General features: G+C 37.8%; 1 protein-coding gene across 9 annotated transcripts in view; it reads right to left on the minus strand.

Annotated features, from left to right (window-relative positions):
- FUT9 (fucosyltransferase 9) overlaps nucleotides 1–24,420 on the minus strand; it is a 119,757-nt gene that overhangs the window by 11,360 nt on the left and 83,977 nt on the right. For 2 of the 9 annotated variants that reach the window (XM_035320003.1, XM_035320004.1), the window contains exon 2: nucleotides 22,799–22,901. The exons of 4 other annotated variants lie outside the window; for them this stretch is intronic. The gene's annotated coding sequence lies outside the window, so the exon portion shown is untranslated. Of the gene's footprint in view, nucleotides 1–2,745; nucleotides 3,871–3,901; nucleotides 5,146–7,209; nucleotides 7,286–22,798; nucleotides 22,902–24,420 lie in introns of those variants that run through there. 3 more of the 9 variants (XM_035320005.1, XM_035320007.1, XM_035320009.1) reach the window with 3 other exon arrangements.

Here is a 24,420-nt window from a genome sequence, read left to right on the forward strand (position 1 = left end):
TATATAGAAAAATATACAGAAAGCAAAAAAAATAATTATTGTTATTATTTTAAACCAGCTCACCTCATTTAACCTGTGAAATAAACAATTACATTCAGCACAAAGACATGGTAGAATGTTGTGAGTGTAAAAGCTGATGTGTAAGCATAGCAGCACAGTTACAACAAAAAACATTTTCACATTCATCATTTAGGAAAAGGACAAGGAGGGAATGTCATTCCTAGTTCTACACTACCACTATATCTTGAGGAAAATAATTTTCCACACTTTCCACGCTTTCTCTATTTTGGAAGATCAGGTGGTCTTAATTTTATGGTTTTAGGCACTGTGGGTTAACCTTGGCTGGCTGCTATGTGACCACCCAGCTGCTCTCTCAATCCTCCTCCTAAGCAGGACAGGGGCAGAAATTAAGATGGAAAAGCTCACTGAGGTAAGGACAGGAAGGTCACTTACCAATTATTGTCATGGGACAGTAAAACAGACTCAGTCTGGGGAAAATGAATGTAATTCATTGCCAATGAAAATAGGTTTGGATAGTGAGACCCCTTCAAGGGGAGCAGAAGGGATTGTTAATGGTGATTGAGGTCAGCCAATAACAGCTCCACCACACCACTCCTTGCTCCTCACACTTTTCCCCTATTCCAGTATATGGGCTGTAGTCTTTCTATACATAACTGCTAGTCGAGCATGGGGTTTTCCACAGATTGTAGTGTGGATATCTGCTGCATCATGGCCCTCTCCATGGACTAGAGGGAAATCTTTGCTTTGGTGCCTGGAGCACCTTCTCCGCTCCTTCTTCTCTGACTTTGGTGTTCATGGGGCTGTTTCTAACACTTTTTATTTTTTTATTTTATTTATTTATTTTTAATCCTCTCATTCCTCACTGCCCGTCTAGTGTATTTGCACTTTCTTAAACACACTTTCTCCTAGGCACCACCATCTTGGCTGCTGGGCCCAGCTGTGCACAGTGGCAGGGTCAGTGGAGTTGGCTTGAGTCCGGCATGGGGCAGCCTCAGCCCCTCCTCACAGAGGAGCCCTGCAGCCCCCCCACCCCACCAGTGCCTGGACATGGACAGCCAGTACAGATATTTAAAATCTTGTGGTGTGTTTAGTCTGACTAGTCTGACTCCTTTTCTCTCAGTCCCCTCCTTTTGGACATAGATTAGCAAGTCCTCTATGCTTTCAAGCAAAATGATCCTGAAAGGAGTAAAGGGGAGGAATATTTGTGTCCATAACTTTTCCACTTACTGTCATCAGTTCAAGTTCCTCTGAATGAAATTTCTGGTTTTACAGCTACATCACACTGGCTTTTTTTTCCCAACTTATGTTGAGCAGAAGAGCAGAAGGTTCTTTCCCTGCCTTTCTATAATGACAGTCTGAGCAGGGTCTCTGAGGAATAAGGGATTTAGGTTGAACAGCTCTAGGAGATGAAACTCAAGTTAAAAAAAGGGGGCTGAACCAATCTTTATGTGACTGTTCTTAGTTTCTCTGCTATCGAAACCAACACAGCATAGGGACAACTTTTCACTTAAGAGCTAGAGTGAGCTGAGTTTGAAGAATAGGTTGGGAAAGGTGTCTATTCACAGAGACTGATCATTTTCTGGAGACTGAAATGGCTGGCAAATCAGAAAAGTACCTTAACTTTGTGCCTTGTAATGCAGTCACCCTCTGGTTAAAAGGTCACGAGGCTCTCATTGCAGGGATTATTTTACACCAAGCTCATCTGCTATCTAATGAAATCCCCTGTATCATCACAAGACAATTCCTGCTACATAGGAAAGAGTCAAATATTATTTATTCTGTTCTCTGCAAGAAAATATAGTGTATTCACGGTGCAGTATTTGTGTAGGAAGTTTTGAACTATAATGTAAATCAGAGGATAAACACTTGCTGCTCCAGAATACCAATATTAACCTCTCACAACACTAAAAAAGTAAATTGACCTATTTTCTGTCATCCAGTTCTGTTTCCTGACATTGTTTTGGTGCCCTCTACTTATGTGCCCCCTACTGATGTGGGACCATGGTTCTTAGATTTTACCTTTCACTGAAACACTAGCCCAGAGATACGATAGTTCTGTCTGGTTTTATATCCTTTGGGTTCAGAGAACTAACCATTCATTACACAGACTCAAATATCCATTAGGAAGCTACTGCTAACAGGATTGTGGAAAAGTGTTACAAAAGCAAGATATTAAAACCTGGAACGAGAAGTTTGCAAGGAAGCAGAAGCCTAGAGCAGAATTCTAGCAATACCACTTGCTCATACTCCAAGGAGCTGACAGGATTTTGTGGTAACTGCAGTAATAACTATTAAGATATTCACTGGGAATAGCAATATTTTTTCAGAATGAAGTACTAACCTCAGAAGCAATAACTTCTGCCTTCTTTAAAGCAGACTGAAGAGCCAGCAAACTCTGCCTTCATTGCTTTTGGGACCCTATATACAGGGATGGAGTAGCACAGTGAAAACATACAGCAAGCACTATCGACAAAAAATATTTTCTTGAGAAGTAGTTTTTGGATAATGCTAGGATATAGAGATTGGTTCCTTTGTTTGCCCACTAGAATTTGTGAAGGATTTATTTTTCACAATGTTCTTCAAAATGTGTTTTCCATATTTAACATTTCCTTCTTCTTTTTTGTGCCTAAGGTAACTACTAATCTGCTGTAGTTTTCACATAAAGGTGACGGACACTAAGGAGACATTCATTACAAGACATCCAGCCAAATAACCTTAGCTCACCCTTCCTCTTTCATGGCTTTCCTTCCACCACAGAAGAACAAATTTCCTTTTTGCAGATCCCCTCCCCCATCAACCTCTGGCATGCCAGACTCTGAAAAGAAAACTTTGTCAAAGAAATGTGTTTACTGAGACTATTGCTAACTGGAAGAATTCATTACGTTTGATAGTTTCATTTTAAAGTACATTTCTGAGTGTTGTGACATAGCAAATATCTCCTAGGTGCTTTTTTCCTAGCTGAAAGTATAATATTTCATCAGTACAAGACTATTTTTCTCAGTACAAAACTTAGCAAGGCTCCCTTTAAAGTGCAAAATTTGGCATTACATCTGCAAGCAACACCACCTAGTAGCAACACAACCAAGGAGATAGTAGCAGGGTACTAGCAACATTAACCCTAAGTACACCAGGTAAGGCTTGCAAAAATATATATCTATTGTGTGAATGCATCATGTTCACAAAGAAATAAAACAGAATTTTATAGGAACTGTTTTATCATGGCTCCTTTGCAATGGTGACTTGTTAATTATTCCAGAAGGGATAGATATATGCTTTTTTCTGATATGCAACACTACAGGAGGGAGAAAAAAATTAACCTTCCTGGTCAATAATATCAATATCTGTTTCCTGGCATATTTTTATGCCAGCTTCACTAGCATATTCTCAAAGTTTTCCCAGTAACCTAGATATATAACTACTTGCACAAGTATAACTGTCATTAATAGTCTAGTACTGAGATCTTCCAAAGGCTTAGCGTCAGTCCTATGATTTTTTCAATTCAAAAAATTGGCCACTGCATCTATCAAAAACAAACAAACAAACAAACAAACCAGTCTGGTAGCACTGGCAGTCACTGCAAATCTCTTAGAAGAGCTAAAATGGCTTTCTGGAGATTCTGAAAGTGTGTAGGTATGGTTTGTTTCCAAGGGTGGAAAGGGACATTGAAGACAATATTTTAAAATTAAGCTGAAGCAGAGGGTACGGTTATTTTTGAAGTCATGGACAATGAATAATGAATAAAGATCTCTTGTTACTTTTCTTGCCTTACTTAGAATCCTGAATTGTTCAGGGCTAACTCTTATCTTTATCAGCACTTGTCTCAGGAGAACTCAAGAAATACCTTAAAACCTCTAGATAGAATAAAACCTCTAGATAAAACCTCTGATGATCACTCCTGGGATCAGATTGGGCATCTCTGGCACAAAAGGATTTATCAAAACTGAGAAGCAGAAGGACACTGAGGCAAACAGATGTGTCAGAAATGGGCCCATCTAGAAGCAGATTGTATCTATAGAAATACTCTGGAAATATTAAAAGGACAGTTGAATGCAGTGGGAACTGATACGAATCTCATGCAAACAAACGTTATTGTTGGAAAGAACATTCCTTTGAAATTCCATTCCTGGTCCTCTGGCATATTGTAGCAGCCCCAGCCATGACAAACCTACCTTTATGCAAAGGGTGGTGTTGTCTTAGACCAAGCTTACAGTTAGCTGGAGGTTTTTCCATCTGAAGTATTAAAAGAAAATGTATTGCTTCAGGATAGTTTATCTTTGTATCTCCAAGTCTCTGTGTGGACACGCCCCAAACTGTTTTTCCTTCAGTTCTCTGAGACTAAAAAATGCTTCTTTTTTTGATGGAATTAACTCTTACTGCTCCCAGTTATGCCTTTCTAGCAACTGGAGTGGTAGATTTTTTCCCTGCATGGGCTTGTTTCCATTATTTTCCATGCCTGTCCCACAGATTTCTGAAAGCAGCCCAGTCTGAAAAAACTCAACTGAGCTGCATAGAGTTAAAGGCTTTCGGGCTGAAAGCTGAATGAGCTGCTAATCTCAGGCTGTGTATTTTTATTCTATAGTTGTTTGCACCATTCTTTCTCTTCCCTTCTCCACCTCTTTTGTTTTTGGGTTATTTGTTCACTTCCTCAGATTCCAGTTTTGTGTGTTTGCACTTTGAGGACAATATAGAATGTTTTTATTCAACAGTGGTAATTTTTATTATGAACAGTTTTAGAAAAATTATCTAAGAGCACTGCAGGGACAGTTATCATAATTAAGACAGATTGTTTAGGCATGGTGCTGAAGCAATCACTGGAGACTGTTAAGAACAGGTTAGACAAGCATCACTCAGCAAGGAGAGATTAGATTCTGTCCTCAGGTCCTGAGGCTGGGCTAGATGACCTCTTTCGATTCTTTCCAGCCTTATGGTCAGTGATGATATTAAACACAGATTGTTGTAAAAAGTACCTGACCAAAATGCAACCCAACAACCCAAAACTGCAGAAAATTGCTGAATAAATTAGTAAAAAAGCTTCCTATCTTGAAACTTTTCTTGCAGTCTATGAAGCAGCATTACTGCATGCAGTGAAGGAAAGGAAACTGAAAAATTGTGTGGACAACAACAACAGCAAAAGTCCCTGTTTTCAAAGGCAAAACAGAAAGCTTCCTGTCAATTGCTGGCTTTTTTTTGAGAATCTCTGAATCTTGTTCCCTCAGGCCTTGGTGAGGAACACCCTATTCTCAGCTCCATTCTCCTGATTGCTGTGCAACACACAGCATGCTGCAATGGCTCAGCAGCCTCCAGCCTTCCCGTGTGATTGCCATCTATCCTCTCCTCCCGGCGGCACTCACATACTGTCACTCCCCAGCTGCTGAGGCAACAGCTCAGTGGTTCCTTTCTGCAATTCTAAACTACAGCAAACAGCCTTAGCCAGGGACGTGGGGTCTTTTGTAATAACAGAGGGAAGCAGCTACAGCATTGCTCTCCATACTGGACTGATCCTACTTCCACACCCCACTGCCACATATTTGAAAAGAAAAAAAGAAAAGAATTACCTGAAAATCCCATCCAAGCAACTTTTTCCAGCCAATACAGCATTAGCATCAGGACACCTCACTTCACACTGCATCTGTATCTCTTTCTATATATGAACTCTAAAATTTGACTCAGAGGGACCATAAGAGTACTGCTAGTTCCCTCCCTGGCACAACTGGAAAATTCAGGCATGCAGAGCTTTCAGAAACCTCAGCAGCATTGCCAGGTTTGGTAACATGCAGAGACAGTAACTTTTTACCTTAATGACCATGTTGGCTTGTCCACGTCAAAGCTAGTTTACAACCGATAACATTCTGTGAAGGGAGTGGTGGCTTTCCATACTGCGCTGATTACAGAAAAGCCAATTCTTCACCACCATAGCTTACTAGCCAAGTTTATCCACCTCCCCAGGAAAGCATTTTTTTGTCTTCCTGAAGATAAACTCATCCTAGTTACACAGCACAATCCAGTCTTCTTTCAAAAGCACTGAAAATGCTCTGCACCAAATGAAGCTGTTCAAAGAAAAGCACCTCCAGAAACGGATAAGGTGTTTTCTTTCTCCCTTCTTTCCACGTGGTTTGGGGGCAGCAAATTGCTGTTCTCTCTGATTGTGCCAGAACTGCAGAAAAAGCTGTTCAGTAGCTTTGTGGCTGGCTTGTAAAACTGCAGCCAACCAGCTGAAGAATGGAAAACATATCTGCAAAATCTATGAGTTTGTGATGGCCACCAGCCTTCCAGGAAGCCCTAGTTAACTCACAGTAGCTGTGAAAATGGTGTGAGTTAAGTCACACAGAGATGGGACATAAAGTGGCAAAAGAAGAACCATAGGCTCTGCTGTGTATGTGTGCTAAACTGCACATCCCAGAATCACAGTTGCTTCTGGCCAATTTCCTAGTATATAATTCCTTAGTACAATGGAAAAAAAATACCTCTACATGCAAAGCAGACAAATCAGGGTCAGGAAAAAGTGGAAAATGTCTGCTTTTAATAGTGAACATTAGGGGACATTACTTCTGTGGCAAAGCAAGGCTTTTGGAGCTCTAAGCACCAGCTGTTTGTGTAGATATGATTAGAGGCTGTGTGCAGTACTTACACTGCTGAATCTTGCTGCATAGGCAAGCTTGAAAATTTTAATTGGGATTTAATGCTGCTCTTTTTGCAGATACAACTGCAAAGATCTGGAGGATTCTGCCAGTGGCAGCATAACTCCTGAGACAGCCCTGTAGCCTAGAAAGCCTGAGAGGCCTCTAAAACTTCCCATAAAATCCTCATAATTTGATCTCTTCTTAACATTTCAGTTCTCTGTCTGCCTAGCACCTTTTTCTTAAGAAACTAATTAATACTCTGGCTTTTGGATTTGTACTGATACCAGTTTTTTAGGATGCAAATCAATGGTCTTGCTTTAATTTACAAAGCCTAAACTGTTAAGGATGCTAGTTGCTGGAGAGAAAACTGCCCTAGAGAGAAAAGGGAGCAACTGAAGTGCTCACATCCGTTATAATCAGCTCTATGGCTGAAAGGGAGGAAGACATTTACTTATAAAGTCAGAATAAAAATGCAGAAGAGAGCTGATGATTTATAGGCTTTTTTTTTTTTTTTTTTTTTTTTAATATACCCATATTCATTGCAAATAAGACTTTTTTTGCCACTCACAGGGTTAAAGGATGGACATTGTTGTAGAAGTCCAGCCAACTGAAGTGAATTTCTTGACCATTCTGAACAAAGAAGGAATGAAGTCTTTGTCAACAGGACTCGACAATGACCAAGAGTCTTTATCCAGGTTCTGCAACTTCTTGTCCACATGACCTGGGCAGAGCTCCACGCTGCTCTTGCTTTCTTAAAAGAGACTCAGTAACTCAAAGCTTGAGGTTAAAGTCAGTGTATATAAAATAGAAATCCTTCATATCATAAGATACTTAGTGCCAAAAATGATCATCGCTCATTTTCTGTCTTGGAAAAATGTACTTCAAGTAAGTGAGCACTTACAAGTGCAAGTGCCTCAGTACAAAACACATGGACAATTGGAAAAGCACCAATCATTTTTCTATTGCACACCAGCAGTTATGTTTTCAAGGTGAATTATGTTGGTAAAGTGTTAAACATTTTAAAGAATGAGCCTGGTAGGTGTAAGACGGAAGGTCATTATAAAACAGGACTCTTAATGTAAGTATTTTATCTTGCTGGAGCAAAAAAGTGTGTAAGTCACTATAAACATCAGCCAAATTCGGAAATTTTAAAAAATAAAAAAGGGAAATTCTTTAGAGACTAATCCAATTGGCTTCTTACTCATGCACAGAAAGCAAGAGCAAGATCCACAAAAAAAAAAAAATCATAATTGCTCATAACGATTTTATAAGAGCTTAAAAATTATGCATATGCATATACTCACACACAAACAGAAACAAAACTGTAATCCACCAAAACCTAAAAAGCAGAAGATTAAACAGTAAGGATGAAAACATATTTTAAATATAATATATGTATTAGATAGTATATATTGTAAACCCAGCAAAAATAGCAACCCCTAAGCCTCTCAAACTGCACATTCCTCTGAGAAAACAAAATCACAGTTGAGAGAAACCAGCGGTTAATTTCTTGGAGTATCTCTTTGTGTGTATAACGAAAGGAAGAACAAAGAGCTGGAACTACTAATATAACAAGCTGAGAAATACAAAGCTGTAACAACAAGTCACTGAAAAGATATTTTCTATAGAAAATAAAAAAATAATCTTTCAGTCAAGAAACAGCAAATACGTAAGACGAATGAGTTGAAGGAATTACAGTCTGGAAAAAAAAATCCTATAGCAGTTATAAACACCTACATGCTCTAAGATGATGTTTTCTTGTTACTACTTACTGTCTGGGTTAACATATGCAGCAACACCTCTGAAAGCAACTTTCATGGTTAGAATATCAGAAGGAAGAACAGGTTGATGACAATAAATTGCACAAAACAGACTGGTTGTTAGTACAGAGATCATGCTTAATTTGAAAAGACTAGGGTTACTTGCTTTGGAACTTGCTGTTTCCTAGCTAATTTTCTTCCTATTCAGGATGTTGAAATAAACAAGTTGAGTATCTGCAGTGTAAGTTAAAGCAGTCCATTCTGATGTTCAGTTACTGCATTTTACTGTCATACGTTATTTTATTCTTAATAGAGCAAAAATTCTATAGTGAATTAATTTATTTTTTACCATTGCAGTAACAGGTTAAAGTAAAATTATTTACTATATCTTGAAAATAGAATTTGCTAGGCAGTCTTTTTGCCAACTTATGGTTTGCAGCCCATACGTTTCATCTGCTACAATCCTACTGCACATATTAGAATGAGGCATTTTAATAGGGGTGAAAAAATAGTTCTCATTTGTTCCTGTACATGAGGAAGACTTTCTATAGCCATCTTACTCAGAAAGCAGCTTTCTAAAAAAGTCGATGGAGATATCTAGGAGAAAATACAAGGAGAAAAAGAGAGGACAATGAAAACAAATTAGAAAAAGGGAAAAGGGAGCACTCTGCTAAATTCCGTTTTCCTCTGCTTTGAGGACACTGGTGTAAAGAAAAATGATGGCAGGTGGTTGCCTTTATTTAGCCTATGTCTCCCTGCAGTTAGTGCAGCTTAGCACAGGTGGGTAGGACTAATTTGTTGACAAGGATGATAAGAGGGACCAAAACTCATGCTTAGTTAGTCTAGCCCCAGTCCTAAGGAGCCCCAAACCAGAAACAGGCACTACTAATAGGACTCAGGGGGTATGCTGGTGTCTGACTCCAAAACTGCAACCCTGAAAACCTCTATTCATTTGTTCCTTAATGCTGGTCATGCGTGAACTCTCCCTGGCTCTCTGCCTTTCAGCCTCCTGTGCACTCAGCAGCCTGGTGCCAGCACATGCCTGGAAGGGGCTCATTCTTCACAGCGAAGGGCCACTTAAATCGATAAACCAGCTATTCTCCCAGCTCGCAGCCCTGAGGAAGGACTTAGTAGCTGTGCCTACAACAGCAAACTCCATCTCAAATGCAGCATTAGCAGCTGCTTTTTGCTTCTCTGCTTTTAAACAAACCAAAATAGGTTGAAATCCCTTTATGCAGCACTTGAAGCTACAACCTCGGATGAGAGATACAAATCCTACTGAAGTGATTCAGTCCTAGATATTTTGCTTTCCTTAGAGCTCCTAGCTTTCCTCCTAGCTCTTTGACGGCAGTGACTGTTGATTTTAAAATGTGAGAAGAGCTTTAGGATTAGAAGGAAGGAATCCTTTCCTTATTGGTGCCTGAGCTGCTAATCCAGACACTACTATTTTCCCCTGACCTCTTTCTGTCTCTTGCCTATTGACTCCCTAATGATTTATGCCCAGGGGTGCATCTGCAGTAGTGGAGCATGGAGTCCAACTTCCTTCCCTGTGCAGTTTACTGTCTTGTAATGGGGGATGGTGCAGGGAGGTGGCAGAGGTGGTCCGAATCTCCTGTGTTGGAAAGATCACAAAAAATGGTCTGTATGCTGGGTGACAGCTTTTGCCATCCTTCTCTTGCTAGGATTAAAAAGTGTAATACCCCAATTTCTTCATTAAAAAAAAAAAAAAAAAGCTCTGAGTCACAAGGAGAAGGATCCACTCCTTAAGAGCACCAGATGTGCCTTGGTGAGGGATAGAGGAAGGCACATCCCAGTCCTGTTTTGGGCAGCCTCTTCCATTGCTTGTCCTGTGTGTTCCCATCCTCACTGGTCTAATTTCCTGCCTTTAGGTTGGCAGCCTAAATACCCTAAGGAAGCTTTTGGGTTCGTATCCTGAGGCTGACAGCTAACAGCCAACCATGCTAATGTTTAGGGCACAAGCTGGATCTGAGTGCAGATTCTGGCATGCATGGTCAGACATCAAACAAAACAAAAGACCAAATTACTATGAAGTCTCCCTCCCAGCCAAATTAAATGAAGTTAATAAAATTCTTATGTTGTAATCTTGCATAAAGGGAGTGAAACCAAAAGGAATAATAATAATGTTAGTAAATCTTGATATTTCTGACCAGCATATTGATCTGATGAAGAACAGCATGGTTTTGCCAACTCTAAATCACTATTAGAGACTTCTGGTGGCCTAAAAAAATTCTTACATGGGGCTTACAAGGTGATAGGAGAACTTCCTGGCTCATTTGTCAGTTTCACTTGAGTTCAGCTGAATGAAATTTAATTTGGGTTAATAATTTCTATCTCATTTTTTTACAGCTATAGCATGAATATAATGATATTTTCCCTCCTTTAATAAAATACTTTAAATAGTCTACAGATTATAAGCACCATACAGGCAAAACCAATGCTGCATTGGTAATAGCAATACTTTCACTTCTGAAATGCCTTTCTTAAATAATCTTAAAAGACTTTTACAAGCATTAGTTAAGTTCTAATCATAGCACAGTTAGAAGATTATTACTGAAACTGCTTTAGTGGGAGTAAAGGAGGGGTGAAAATGAAGTGCAAGAAAGATTAAGTGATTTACATAATGCCATAAAGTTTTTATGATATTTGACAATGATGATTATAATTTATATCAAAATGGTTGCATCTGTGGGATAGAATACCTTCCTTTGAACAAATGTCACCAGAAACTAGTCATCACATTAATTCAGACCAGATACCTCTAGCATATCTTCATTTCAATCTCTGAAAACACATCCTGAACTTCTTGACTGTAGTACATTAGTAGAGGAAAATGTAAGATATAATCAGAAGCCAATATAAGCCAAGCCAATGACCACTTGATCTGTACAATAAATAAATAAATAACACCTTGAACCCTTTTTTTTTTTTTTTTCAGAACACTGAAAAACATTGTCAGCAGAGTTGAATTTATTGAAAGACAAGAAGTATCAGAGATGAAATCTTGCTCAAAGAAACACTAGTAAGCTGTCTATTAATTTCAGTATGGTTAGGGTTTTGTTCTTTCAACTGAATGCAGCAACATCTAAGAAGTGAGAAAAAGAGCACAAAAGCTATTCCTTTGTGACCAAAATTAGCTTAGAAATGAAAAACCTAAGGCAACTCAAGAGACAGCAAGACAGACATATGTCAGAGCTCAGAGAACCTAAACTCTAGAAAAAGTTACAAATAATAAACACTCTACCCTACACAAACACACACAAACTGTAACCTTAGGAAATTTAACACATTTTTTTAGATTCACTGAATTGTCTTATCAATTCTGCTTTACATTCTTTGTGCCTGTACCCTTATATCATCTATATGTATCTATACATCTATACATGCACACACACAGATGCTTATGAACATATAGGAAACTACTGCCCAAACTGCTGGACGTGGGCAGAAGCAGTGGGTCTAAGGAGATAAGCTGCTGCTTTGCCATGTGACAGCCAGCAGGTATGGGTGGCAATGGCACAACTACTCCTGCCACACTGACAACTATGAGGGAGAGAAACGGAGCACTGAGTTCAGTGAGGCACTGAGGGGAGGGATCGGTGAGAAGAGGAGATGAAGAGTTTGGGGTTATTGTGTATGAGAAATAAAATCTTTTTATTTCTTATGTTACTTAACCCTTTTATCAGAGAGGATGTGAAAGAAAGCACTGATCCCTTAGAAAGAAGCATAGCAGCAGGATGAATCCTGCAGTCCTGAACATTGTTAAGAGCATAAGACTTCTGTATACATATCTTGAGATCAGAAATCTGCCTTCAGACTTTTGGAAAAAAACTACAGCAAGTAAGAGAAGGCAGTTGCTCATACCAGGATGTTGATGAAATTTGTCCATGATATGGCAATAGGGTGGATTGACTCAATAATTGTTTCTAATATGTACATCTATTTGTATAGTTGGCATGAATAGAAAGCTTTAAGGACAAAGGATTCTTAAAATCCATTTTAGTGTTCATTCATATGCAGCTTTTTTTTTCCATGTCAGCAAGAATTTTTATTTATTTATTTATTTATTTATTACTGGTCAGTATCTTTCAAGGTTACTATGCTTTTAGGCTGGTTTTGGGTCTTAAATACAACAAATACGACAATTGTTTTCAACCAGCTGCTTCTAGTGGATTGATTTTAACTGCCAAGGGATAAGATTTTTTTAAACAAAACAAATTAAAAATATTTCCAAGGACATTTTAGAATAAACTCTTTCAATCTCATTCAATGTTTCAGCATTTATTTATTTATTTATTTATCTATTTATTTATCTATTTATTTTTCCCCACATGTCTTGTGTTCATTTTGTGAGTTATTCTGTTCAGGATACTATGTCATGCCTGACACCTTAGCACCTGGTTTTGTTATTTATTGTTCTGGAATTATGCTCTGCAATGCCAAAAGGGAAGATTAAATTGTAAGCTGGATATGTGTGAATTTATTCGGTTTAAACTATTCTGTAGTCATAGAGGTTCATTCATTGAACATTGTTTCAAACATTGTTCATCAAACATCATTGTTTCATTCTATTCTGTGTATGAGAATGAGAGAACGATGATACAAGTACACACATCTGATTTGCTTCCTTAACACTGCTGAGACTAGGTGCTTAGCTGGGAAAATGTAACTTCAGCAGAATCCAGCTTCTGTTCAGGATCAGTCTCTTAGTGACCAGCCCTTATCATGGGATGTTGAGCAATAGAGAGGTTTTATTTTGTAGGTCTTTATTTATTCTGCAGACTGATTTATCACTAGTTAAAATTTGACCAAGTCAGAACAAGGAAGACATTGTACAAACATACATGAAGACAGAATATTTTGTAACTCAGTCTTTGGTGTTCATTATGGGATAATCAACAGGTGGCAGCTAACGTGTACTACGTAACAGATAAATACACCTTATGTAATATATTCAATGAATGAGTATTGCTTCCTTTAAACAACTACAACAACAAAATGCTTCAAATTCTTAAGAGCTAGAAATATTCATTAGACACCAGAGGTTAAAAAACTAGCTGTGAGTCATTTCTACCTTATGCCAATCTGTTTGAGCATGCATTTAAAGCAAATTAATTATGTTATCTCTTAGATGGTGAAGGGGTGGCAGAGACTGAAGGTGAAGTTGCTGGCAGGAGCTGGCAGTGAAGAGGAAAACATACAAAGAACGTTATAAAGAGGAAGGCCCTTTATAAAGCATGAGAACCGTTTCAGGCTATGGTGAGACCTCTGGCTGATTTGCAAGCCCTGTTGTTGAATACAGATAGGGTTCATGTTGCAGGACCCCTGGGTGGTCGAGTCCTCACATTGGTTTAGACCTGAATATACTCATGAAGCTCTGGAGCAATTTTGAAACAAAACCTCTGATTATTTCTCTTTGGAAAGGAAAATGCTTTGTGCAAACCTAAATCTCTCTACAAACTGAACCAACATGCAGTCAAGGAATCTGTTTTAAAATTGCAATATGGCTCCAAAGCAGATCGCTCATGCAGACAACCATCACAGCAACAAAGTAGAAGAATAATTAGCCATGCTTTGTTTGTATTTGTTTTTTAGTCTGAACAGTAAAATATGCCAAGACCTGGTTTGTTTGCTAAAGAAACATAAATAAAGTCACATAACTCTATGCCTAATGATATATTAACATATTTAGCATATCTGTGAGTTATTTCTGTGACTGTGGTTCCTAGTGAGCTCTCAGTGACACCTGTTACTAGCACTAAAAACAGGAGAAAAAACTATAGTTACAGAAAAAATGTCTGTAAAAATTGAGTTACTTTGGATTTTCAGAGGCATAACTGTATGGAGAAGATGTTTTCCAGGTTCCAAATAATATAATATTAAATTGAAAATGTAGTTTTTTGGTACTCACTAAATATTTAGAAAAGTCCTTACAATTTCAAGGAAGTCTTCCCACTTTAAGCTATTTTCTGAATGCCAGGGAAGCATTTATTCAATGCCCATGGTGTAAACATTGAAACACAAAGTAAAAGATCACTTAACAGAGCTCATGTATGATTGAAAAATATTGGAATTTGATTGCATTTCTCATTTATTTAATAAGATACCAAATGAAATATGTGTAACCCAAAAAAACGGTTTTGGATAGATGACCTTTACTTGCCGATAAAAGTAAAAGGAAATAAATTACATTTCAGCCTTTCTGAAACTACTCTATTATACTGAACTGAACTGTAAGTATTTCACCGGGAACTTCTACATTCTCAAAGATTTTTTTATCTTTTTATTATTACTATTATTATTCTTTTTTTTTAAACGTAGAATAAAATACAATAATCTCCCAGGAGACTCCTGGAAAGATACTTTAAATTGTCATTTTGTGCAAGGAAGCAAGACAGAATTCTGCAGAGCTGATGTGTTGATAGTATGATTACTGCAGCTAGATTTATTTTTCCATTGGGATTTTACATCTCTGCTTTGTTTAACTGCTACATATAAGGAAAATTACATAAGAGGGGTAGTGTTGAGGCAAATTTGGCACAGAATTTCAGTTTATAGTACCATGATTTACAAAACCTAAAAACAATAGACATGTTTCCACTGCTATTATCGCTTAAAATACAGAAGTAAGAGCTTTATTTCTTTTACAAATTCCTGCAGTGTATAAGCTGTTGCTCTGTTAGTGGAGGCCAAACTGAGATTTACTGGACAGCAACTATAAACTATGGTACAAATGAGTTTCTTGTTTTCATTGGACAAGGTGAATTAAAGTCCCTTTGTCTCCTACTCTCCCTCCATATATTGCTTCTGAAATGTTTTTGGATTCTGATGCATTGCACATAAAACTATGTTATTCTCTGGGAAACTTCAAGGACACTTGATCACAAAATGTTTAATAAATTTTGTTGTTTTTGTTATCAGTTTGTAAAAAAACAAAATATTTCCTTGAGAATATCAGTTTTGTTAACAATTTCTCAAGGATATTTTTTGGCAGATTTTGAACAATTTTTCAAGGAAGCCCATAGCTTCTCTAACAGCTTATTAGGGAGGGAATGGTTTGAAAGCAATTTTTCACAGAAAAAAGTAACAAACATCAACATCACAAAAATTTGTGGAGGGCAAGAAATCATTCCAGCTATCAATTCATGATAGCTTTAACTACTGGAAGATTTCTCGTCCTTTGTGAAAACTGAAGGACAGGTACATGCTGCTGTATGATGCCAACAGCATCACAATGTCCTCCTGAGTTGTACAACTATAACACCTTCTAAAGAAAAGCAAAAGCAGAAGAAATACATCTCACCTTGATGCAGACATAGCCTGGGTGATTACTAGTTTCCCTAATAATCCAGCAACTATTGCTCAGGCACCAGCCACCCAGAGGAATATTTTGCTTCCCAGTTTTCCATATTTTTTTTTAGGTAGGGGTACTTTGAAGAATCTGCCTCAAAGAGTTTGTACCTGTAACATCCATATGTACAAGGTTTCTGAGATATCTTATGAAATTTCAGTATACAAACAGAATCATAGAATCACAAAGAGCATGAACATGGTGAGAGCTTCATGGTCTCAGCATTAAACATCATAATTCCCACAGACAATAGCCCCAACTCTCTCTATTAACTGCCTCTCTTACTTCTCCTTTTTTTTTTCTTTTATTTTTTCTTTTATTTTTTTTTATTTTTTCATTTCTTTTTTTTTTTTCCTACTACTACTACTGTTCCCTTTTTGTCCTCCTTTGACACAGTTTCTGTCTTTACTCCATTTATTTCTGTGGCACGTCCATATCCTTTCTATATCTCTGTGGTGCTTTCACCGTGCTAGGCAGCTGAACACCACAACCGCTCTCTCACTCCCCCTCCTCAGATGAGGAGGGGAAGAAGTAAAGGAAAGAACAACTCACGGGTTGAGATAAGTATAATTTAATTAAAGAGAAAATAATAATTATTAAGGAAATATTATTATTAATTAAACAATTTAACTAAAGGGAAAAAAGGGAAAGGGGGAAAAGGGAGGGGGAAAAGGAATAACAAAACAAAACAAGTAAAGGCTATGTGGAAGTGCAGAGGAAAGAAATTACTCTCTACTTCCCACAAATGAGCGATGCTTGAGCATGTCCTTGAAGCAGGGCCTCAACGCACGTAGCCGGTGTTCGGGAGGAGGACAGACGCAATGAGAGCCCACCCCTCCCCTCTTCTTCCTTTTTCCATCTTTTATTGCTGAGTGTGACATCATCTGGTATGGAATATCCCTTTGGTTGGGTTAGGTCAGCTGCCCTGGTGATGTTTCTCTCTCACTTTTTTTGCCCACTCCCTAGGAGGGTTAGAGAGAGTCCTGATGCTGTGCTAGCACTGCTCAGCAGCAGACACAGCACTGGTGTGATACCACTGCTGTCCTAGCTACAAGTGCAGAGCACAGCACTGTATGGGCTGCTGCAGGGAAAGTTAACATCCCAGCCAGACCCAGTACAATCTCAGAGTTAACAACAGCTGGCAGCTCCAACAACATTCTAACAATTTATTGAACTAGCCAAATAATACTGCCAATGTCACTATTTTGTCTTCTTCATTTGGCTTTTGCTGCTGTCTAGGTATTTTTCTGTTTTAAGGCCAAAAACCAGAAATTAGAATGTTTTTGGTATGGTCTAGCATGTGCATCCAAGAATAATTATTAAATAAATGGGACATGCTGGAATAAAGGTCCATGAGAAGACTCAGAGAAGAGCATCTGGAAGCTGTGCATTTTTTCTTTTAGTACTCTACTCCACTGGGAGAGAGAAAAGATTATCAGTGCTAGATAAGGATCTGGAAACTGTAGGACTTTAAGCATGCTCAGGTAAGACAGGATCTCCAGGCTAGCCCAGAGTAAAGACTGAAGAACAGAGATGGTTTGTTGATAGCAGTACTTGTTTGTTAAAATATATTTTATGTAATATATATGCTATGTTGTGTTATTTAGATGTGTTCAGACATGAAGAACAATGGGTTTTCTGTGTTATTTGCTTTGCAAAATCAATTCCATGCCTATGAGTGTGTGTTACTCTCAGGGAGAGAGTGGTACAGCATGTATTACATCCCTGACACATCCTGCAGACTTCATTCTTAATCTTACATGCACTCCATACCAGGCTCACTCTGCTCATTACTCATTACTGAAGTTACTCCTTGTTCCCCCAGCAGCAGACACTCCAAATTAAAAATATCTGCAGGATCCAAAGCACTGGAGCTTTCAGGTGAAGCCTCTGTCCCATTAATGAGCACGAATTAAAATCCCATGAATTTGGTTATAACAGTGGTGTTTTGCATATATTTTCTGGACCTATGATTGCAGGCTTCGTGTAGATGACTATGTTAATGCCTCATTTGAAATAAGAGGCACTATGCTTTTCCAACTATGTTCACCTCTGAATTCTCAGTCCTTCTGGAAGACTCTGGATGCAGGTGACAGCACTGCCAGCAGCTGATGCTGCTCTGAGCAACCAAGTCATTTTTTCCCATGTTCCTCAGTATGCCAGACCCAGAGCCCTGCACTGGCCCAGAAACCAGCCAGCACAGGACCTGCACTTCCATTTAGTATTTTTAGTGGAAGCATCCCTCTTAATATGTTTCTACTTTACCAATTGGGAATTACTGTTGAAGTTTTCCTGGTTATTGGCCACAGTCTAGATATGACCATTCAACTCTCAAGATATACTCCAAACAATAGGAGTAAAACAGGGGGTTTCCTGGTCATCAGCACTCTCCCTTTTGCTTTGCAGGTCTGAAAGCTGTTGTCACTCCCTGCATAATAAGCCTCACTTTCTCTGTAATAATGGTGGTAGATGCTTGATGCTGTGTCATAAGTCTGAAGGTATATTTCCATTGTAAATACAGAATATAAAACCCAGTATTTGAATGTCATACCCACAACTCAGCTAACACTCTGTCACTGTCATTTTAGCATCCTAATTACATCAACATTGTCCTTTGTGACTCATACTGCAGCTTTCCAATCAAAATGTCTCTAATGAGGGAAGTTGCATTATGGCAATCAAGCAGCAGAACAACATCTCTAAATAATCCCAGCTTGTTCAACATCCCAACTGCACTGTAAAAAGGTGATCTAAACAGCTAAATATGGCAGGAAAGTACACATCACTATGTGAATAGCTCTGCCTTAGATAGCTGTAGAGAAGCAATTAAATATGGCTAAGAATTGCCAGAGTTCAGTACACCTTACCCATGCAACCACATAATGATGAATGATCATAAAGAAAAGATGGAAAAAAATATACTTTATGCCTGTTAATATCTTCCCTGCATGCACTTTTTATTTATTTTTATCATTATTATTTTTTTTAATTCAAGTGAATGGGAAGCCTAAACTTGCATCTGCCTTAAGTTCCTGGAAACCACAGCATTGTGAATTCACAAGAACCAGAGCTTCCATTTTCCCAAGGAACTATGTTCCTAGCAATTGCAGCTGTAGAGGAAAGCTTGAAAAAGTAACCTGGTGTACCCCAAAAACTAAGATAAAAAAAATACAGTACTGATTACAAGAAATCCTGTTATGGAATTGTGGGAAAGCAGCTCCCAAGTTTCAGTGCTGGGTACTTCCAATACAGCTTACAGAACTCGTTCTTTTTCTCTCAAGGTAGAAGACTTCTAGTATGGAAAGTTTTAAATAGTCCCCCAAAATGATACCTCCTGCCCCCCACTCCTTTTTTTTTTTTTTTTTTTCCTCCCTCTCCTTTAATGCCACATGGATCCAAACCATTACTGCAGACTACTTTGTATTTGGAGCAAAATTATACTGAATACACTTGGCTGTGATACTGTGATACTTCATTAGGAATTGATGTAGCAATTGAGTAGGCTCAGAGTAGAAACATATTTGGGTGGTATTCTCTGTATTTTGGAACATATCCGAGAGGTGGAATGGGTATGGTCTGAATTGCTTTAGCTGTATTACTGTCACAGAATGACTGCTATAATTCAGAGAAATTTTTAATTGGTTAGATGCTCCCGTGCTGCTTTGTTGCATGCTAGGGCTATGATAGATAGCATGTGCTGCAAGGTATTTTCTGCATAGTTTCTTGTTAATCTTTTTTCTCCCCAACTGACCCGTGAACATCAGTAGTAGAGAGTCCCATCCTCTCTGGAGTACCACAGGACTGGGACACTGGGATGACCAGGACCCCTCCTTAAGATTGTTTCTTCTCTGAGAACACTGTATCACTGCTGCTGTCTGTAAACGACTGCTGTTTGGTAGAGAGAGAGCAATGCCTGTGGTTTGCCTGCAATGTTATAATCACTGTCCCCATTGCTATAACATGAAGAAAGGTGAAGAACAGTTTTATTCCATGATAGTGAAAAAACTTACAGGAATTCTGCTGGGGGAAAAGATATGCAGAAATGGAAAACACCCTGTTTCAGAGTTATTTATAAATAGCTGCAAATGTCTGATTTTTTTATTTCATTAAAGAAAGACATCAAGATGCTTACAGAGCTCTCACATCTGGGATCCACTTGTGGGCAAGACCCCCATCCTGAGAACAGTCTATACCAATCAGGATGCTGACCTGCAGCAAGTCTTCCCAAATGCACACATCCTCTCCATTCACATTCTACTCTCTTCCACAGAATTTCCTGGGATTCTCAAACTTAATACTTAATCAAGGTATCAATTTTTAACATTGCTCCTAAAGGATTTCTAGCTGTTACAGCATAGGTTTGGAAATGACAATATCTCTAGGGTGTAGTTAGACAGAGCTGTTGCCTGGCCAAACTGTCAACAAGCTTTTTCAGAATAATTTTGTAAAGCATAATGACTGGGCTGGTATTTAATTTTCTGGTGAACAAAAGATTTATCTCACTCAAATAAAATCCTCCCTCTAGACCAACAGAGAGAAGTTTATCTCAGTAAAAATTCATTTACACATTTAAAATATCATTTAATCCCTTTACATGGAAAAGCACTCTTTAGGCTACCATAAAAGAGAAGCTATAATCATAGTTTTGGCAGAGACTGAACACAAAAGGAACCAACTAGGAGGATACTCGCAGTTTCACTGTGGATGACATTGATACCTAGTTTGCTTGAGTGGTGGGACAGGTGATGGTGACACTAACAATTCAGATCTTCTTCTTGATTTAGTTTCCTTGAATGTAAAATGAAGTTAGAAATACTTGGCTTCTTTGTAAAGTGTTCTGGAAGTACATACAGAAATTACCATGTAACTAAGATCAGTTCCCTTATACTGACTGAATCCTGTGTTAACTGATTAACTGAAATCTGTGGCTGCTTTATGCTGGCAAATCAGCACAGATGAGATCCAGCAGACTGGAAAAATAAAAAGCAAAGTATGGTCTATCAAGCTACATCTTAATATTGGTTTGCCCTCTAAATAAGCCCAAATCAAGCCACTCTGGTTCAGAGATGGTGTGAGCAGAAGCTGCAATCTAGCTGATCTGATGTACCTGACCTTTAGTATGATGTCAAGAGGTCCAGCTGTGCTGATGACCTTAAACACAGCCCACGGCAGAGCTAGCTTGCTTCCTGAGTATGGCCAGAGCAGTGTTACAGCACAGATCTTACACAGCACATTGTGACAGTCCTTATGAAAAATAGATTCTTAAGGTTTCCATTAATTTGTGCAAAAGGACAATGAGATTCTCTCACTGTGACTTCTCTCATAAGGCACATGTAGGTGATCACACATTGCTAGGCACTTGTGTGTGAAGGCCTTGCCACCTGAAAGACTGCCTTGTACTTTCTTTGATGGACACCAAGACTTTTAAGCTGGTAGAAGCAACCTCTAATCTGGTATGGCTTCAATACCTGGAAGAAGAATTTCTTAGTCTCAGGATGATATGAAGAAGGGATAGATAGAACTGATGGGTACAGGGGAAGAGAGGAGTAGGTAAATACACTCAGAGCTGATATGCAGTACAGCTATTATTTTCACATTTCCTCTCTGTTTGTATTATATCGTATGCTTAGATCAGTCAATATGCTGTAAAAAGGCAAACGTTAATGAAGATATATTTGCTACAGGAATATAACCCAATCTTTCATTCCACTTTCTGAGATATAGGAGTAGGTAGTATCAACGCTCTCTCTTCATCTGTTCATTACTTTCAGAGACAATTCAAGTATTTTTAGCTGGCATAGATCTTAAAAAAAGAAAAACAACAAAAAAGTAGATCGTGACACAGTTATACATTAGTAAATATATATGTATTTATGGAGATATGTCCCATATTCCCCTCTTACTGCATGTTAGTATTGTACTATACCATCTATTAAAACAGAATAAGAAATAATTGTTTTGGAAAGGATTATAAAGTTTTTAGTGGTGATGGACTCTACATTTCCCAAGGTAGAAGTCCCTTCCTGCATTCTTTTCAGCTGTTTCAGATTATGTCTCCAAACCATGATTTTCAATTCAAAGCTCTTTTGATAAAACATATGAATTACAGTTGTTATCACAGGAAACCTCTTTTTCTGAATAGTAACTTTAAAATAGCCCATCGCAAATCTGTAAGAACACGTTTTTTGTAAAGTCATAATCTTGTTTTATAACATAGTCATAATGGCAATAAGGAAGAGTGAAACCCATGATTTCCACATTATTTCAGAATCTCTTAAGAGAATTAAAAAAGGAAGAGCTAAAAAAAAAAAAAAAGTAACAATCAGAAGACTAAATCTTAGGGTTCAACAAGTGCTTCCATTCCTCTCTGAAGACTCATGTACAAAATTAAATTTTTAAAGCTTCTTTTATAGTATTTTATAACTGTTCTACATAGTATGTTATATCTACTTTATACAGAGTGCAAGCAAACCACTGAATTTTAAACTATAAATTTAAGTAAATATAATGAATTTTAATGGAACACAGAAATAATTTTTTACATCTTAAAATTTGCATCTCATAACGATGGCCACATTAAAATTCCTTATTAATACATCTAATGGTTTTAAAGCCAGTTATAATTTAAACTATTGTTATGAATCTTAGCTTTCTCATATAAATCTTCCTTGAAAAATGTAAATGCTAAATTTAGTTTGCAGAATATGTTGCACATATAATACAAAGTTCCAAGTCCCAAGTTAATGAAATGCATTAGGGTCCTCTTTGCAGAAGTGCTAAGGCTTTTCAAAAGCCTCTATCATCTATATGCTTTAGAAATCTATCCCAATTTTCAAAACTAACCTAGGCATTTTAATTGGGTCTTCATTATCTTAAAAATTAAGTGTCTGTTCTAAGTTAATCATATAATCTACATCTTATATTAAAGGAGAGAGAGAGAGATTTCTCAGTAAGTCATATGCCTCATCATAAAATAACTTTCTAAGAGAGTATATGCTTATTTCTCTGAGAGAATTGAGAGAACTTACTTCCCCTTGGAATGTAGAATCATTAACCCTCTTTTGGTCTTAGGTCAGTCCTTTCTGGGTTGGAAGGTGGGGGACACAAGTTGCAGCTGGATATAACGCTGTTCTGGAAAACAGAAGAATCAAATCCAAATCCCTTCTGTGTTTGATTTAGTTTATTATCTTTTACGCAAGAGCCTAACAACTAAGCCATAAGGAGACATTCAGAAATTAAGATCTCGGTGCGGTACATCCCAGAGTGAAACTTAAATACTTTACTACTGCAGACCTGACCAAGCTATTCTGGTTGTGGAGGTGGACATCCTCTCTCTATGACACATCACAGAATAAAGCAGTTTTATGTGAGAGCCTGGAGATGGTGTAAATGTCTACTTCTGATTTTCAAACAAAACAAATTTTAATTAGTGATACTGTAAATCAATAATTTCAGCTACTTGTGAAATAGATGTTCTTCCTCTAACTCCATGACAACTTGCAAAGCTTAGACAAAACTGGCGATGGGGTCTGAGTATGCAAGTAGTACAGGGAAAATCCATTTGTAATTGAGGATCCTATCAGGAGGTGCTCCAGGAGGGAGCACGTAGTAGAGGGTGGATGGGGGAGAAAGGTGGTTTTAGTTTGTTTTGAGTTTCTCACTGCTCCACTGCTATTAATTGGCAATACATTAAATTAATTTTCCCCATATCAAGTCTGAGACAGTAATTGGTGAGCGATCTCCCTGTCTATTTCTAGAAGTGCCTAAAGATCAAATGCTTTCTGTTTATGTCGGAGTCAGTTAATCTGCCAGGGTAATTTTCTAAAGTTTCTGAGTACTGTTCGTTGATTTACATTCATACCTTCACATTCTGCCTTGTCCATACCTTGCACTTGCTTTTCAAAATGAGGTTGTTACACAAGGTGCTTTTAGGTGCCCTGGGAAAATGCAGTTTCTAGTCATTCAAACAGTTTCTTAATTTTCATAGCAGCAGGTTTACTTAAAGTGTCATGTACAATAAATAAAGAATAGGGAGAATGTAAATATTAGCCTTTTAGGGTTTTGATATGTTTGAAAACTGAATCCAATTAAACCTCCATATTTGCAATTCTTTGTCCTAATAAAGTTGCCGTGGGTGTTTTCTGCTATTTATACCATGAAAACATGGAGAAACAGCATGATTATTTTCAGATTTGTGTTTAGATTTTTTTTCACATCATAATCACATGAGAAAACTGCTTGAATGTATTCAATATTAAAATCAGCAAATAGTTTTTAAAGGAGAGAAGGTAATTAACTTCCCTTTTTAATGATGCTTCTAATTTAGACTATGCATGAGATGTATCATAAGTGAGAGAGATTTCACAGGAAAAGACTGTTCTGTAGCTAAAGTACTCAACAGAGTTTGATTCTGTTTTCATGTCTTCAGCAGACTTGCTGTGTGACCTTAACCAAATTATTTAATTATTCTGCTCCACAGTTTATCTATAAAATTGAAATAATGATGGTCAGCTTGCTGAGAGGTTGTGAGGATTAATTATTTAATATTTATATCTTCAGACAGAATGGAGTTAGAATTACAGCATATGGTGAATGGTTAACATTATTTTGCTATTACCAAATTCTCTAATATTAGCCTATTTTATTGTAC

This window comes from Oxyura jamaicensis, chromosome 3 (genome assembly GCF_011077185.1).
Source record: "Oxyura jamaicensis isolate SHBP4307 breed ruddy duck chromosome 3, BPBGC_Ojam_1.0, whole genome shotgun sequence".
Lineage (NCBI taxonomy): Eukaryota > Metazoa > Chordata > Aves > Anseriformes > Anatidae > Oxyura > Oxyura jamaicensis.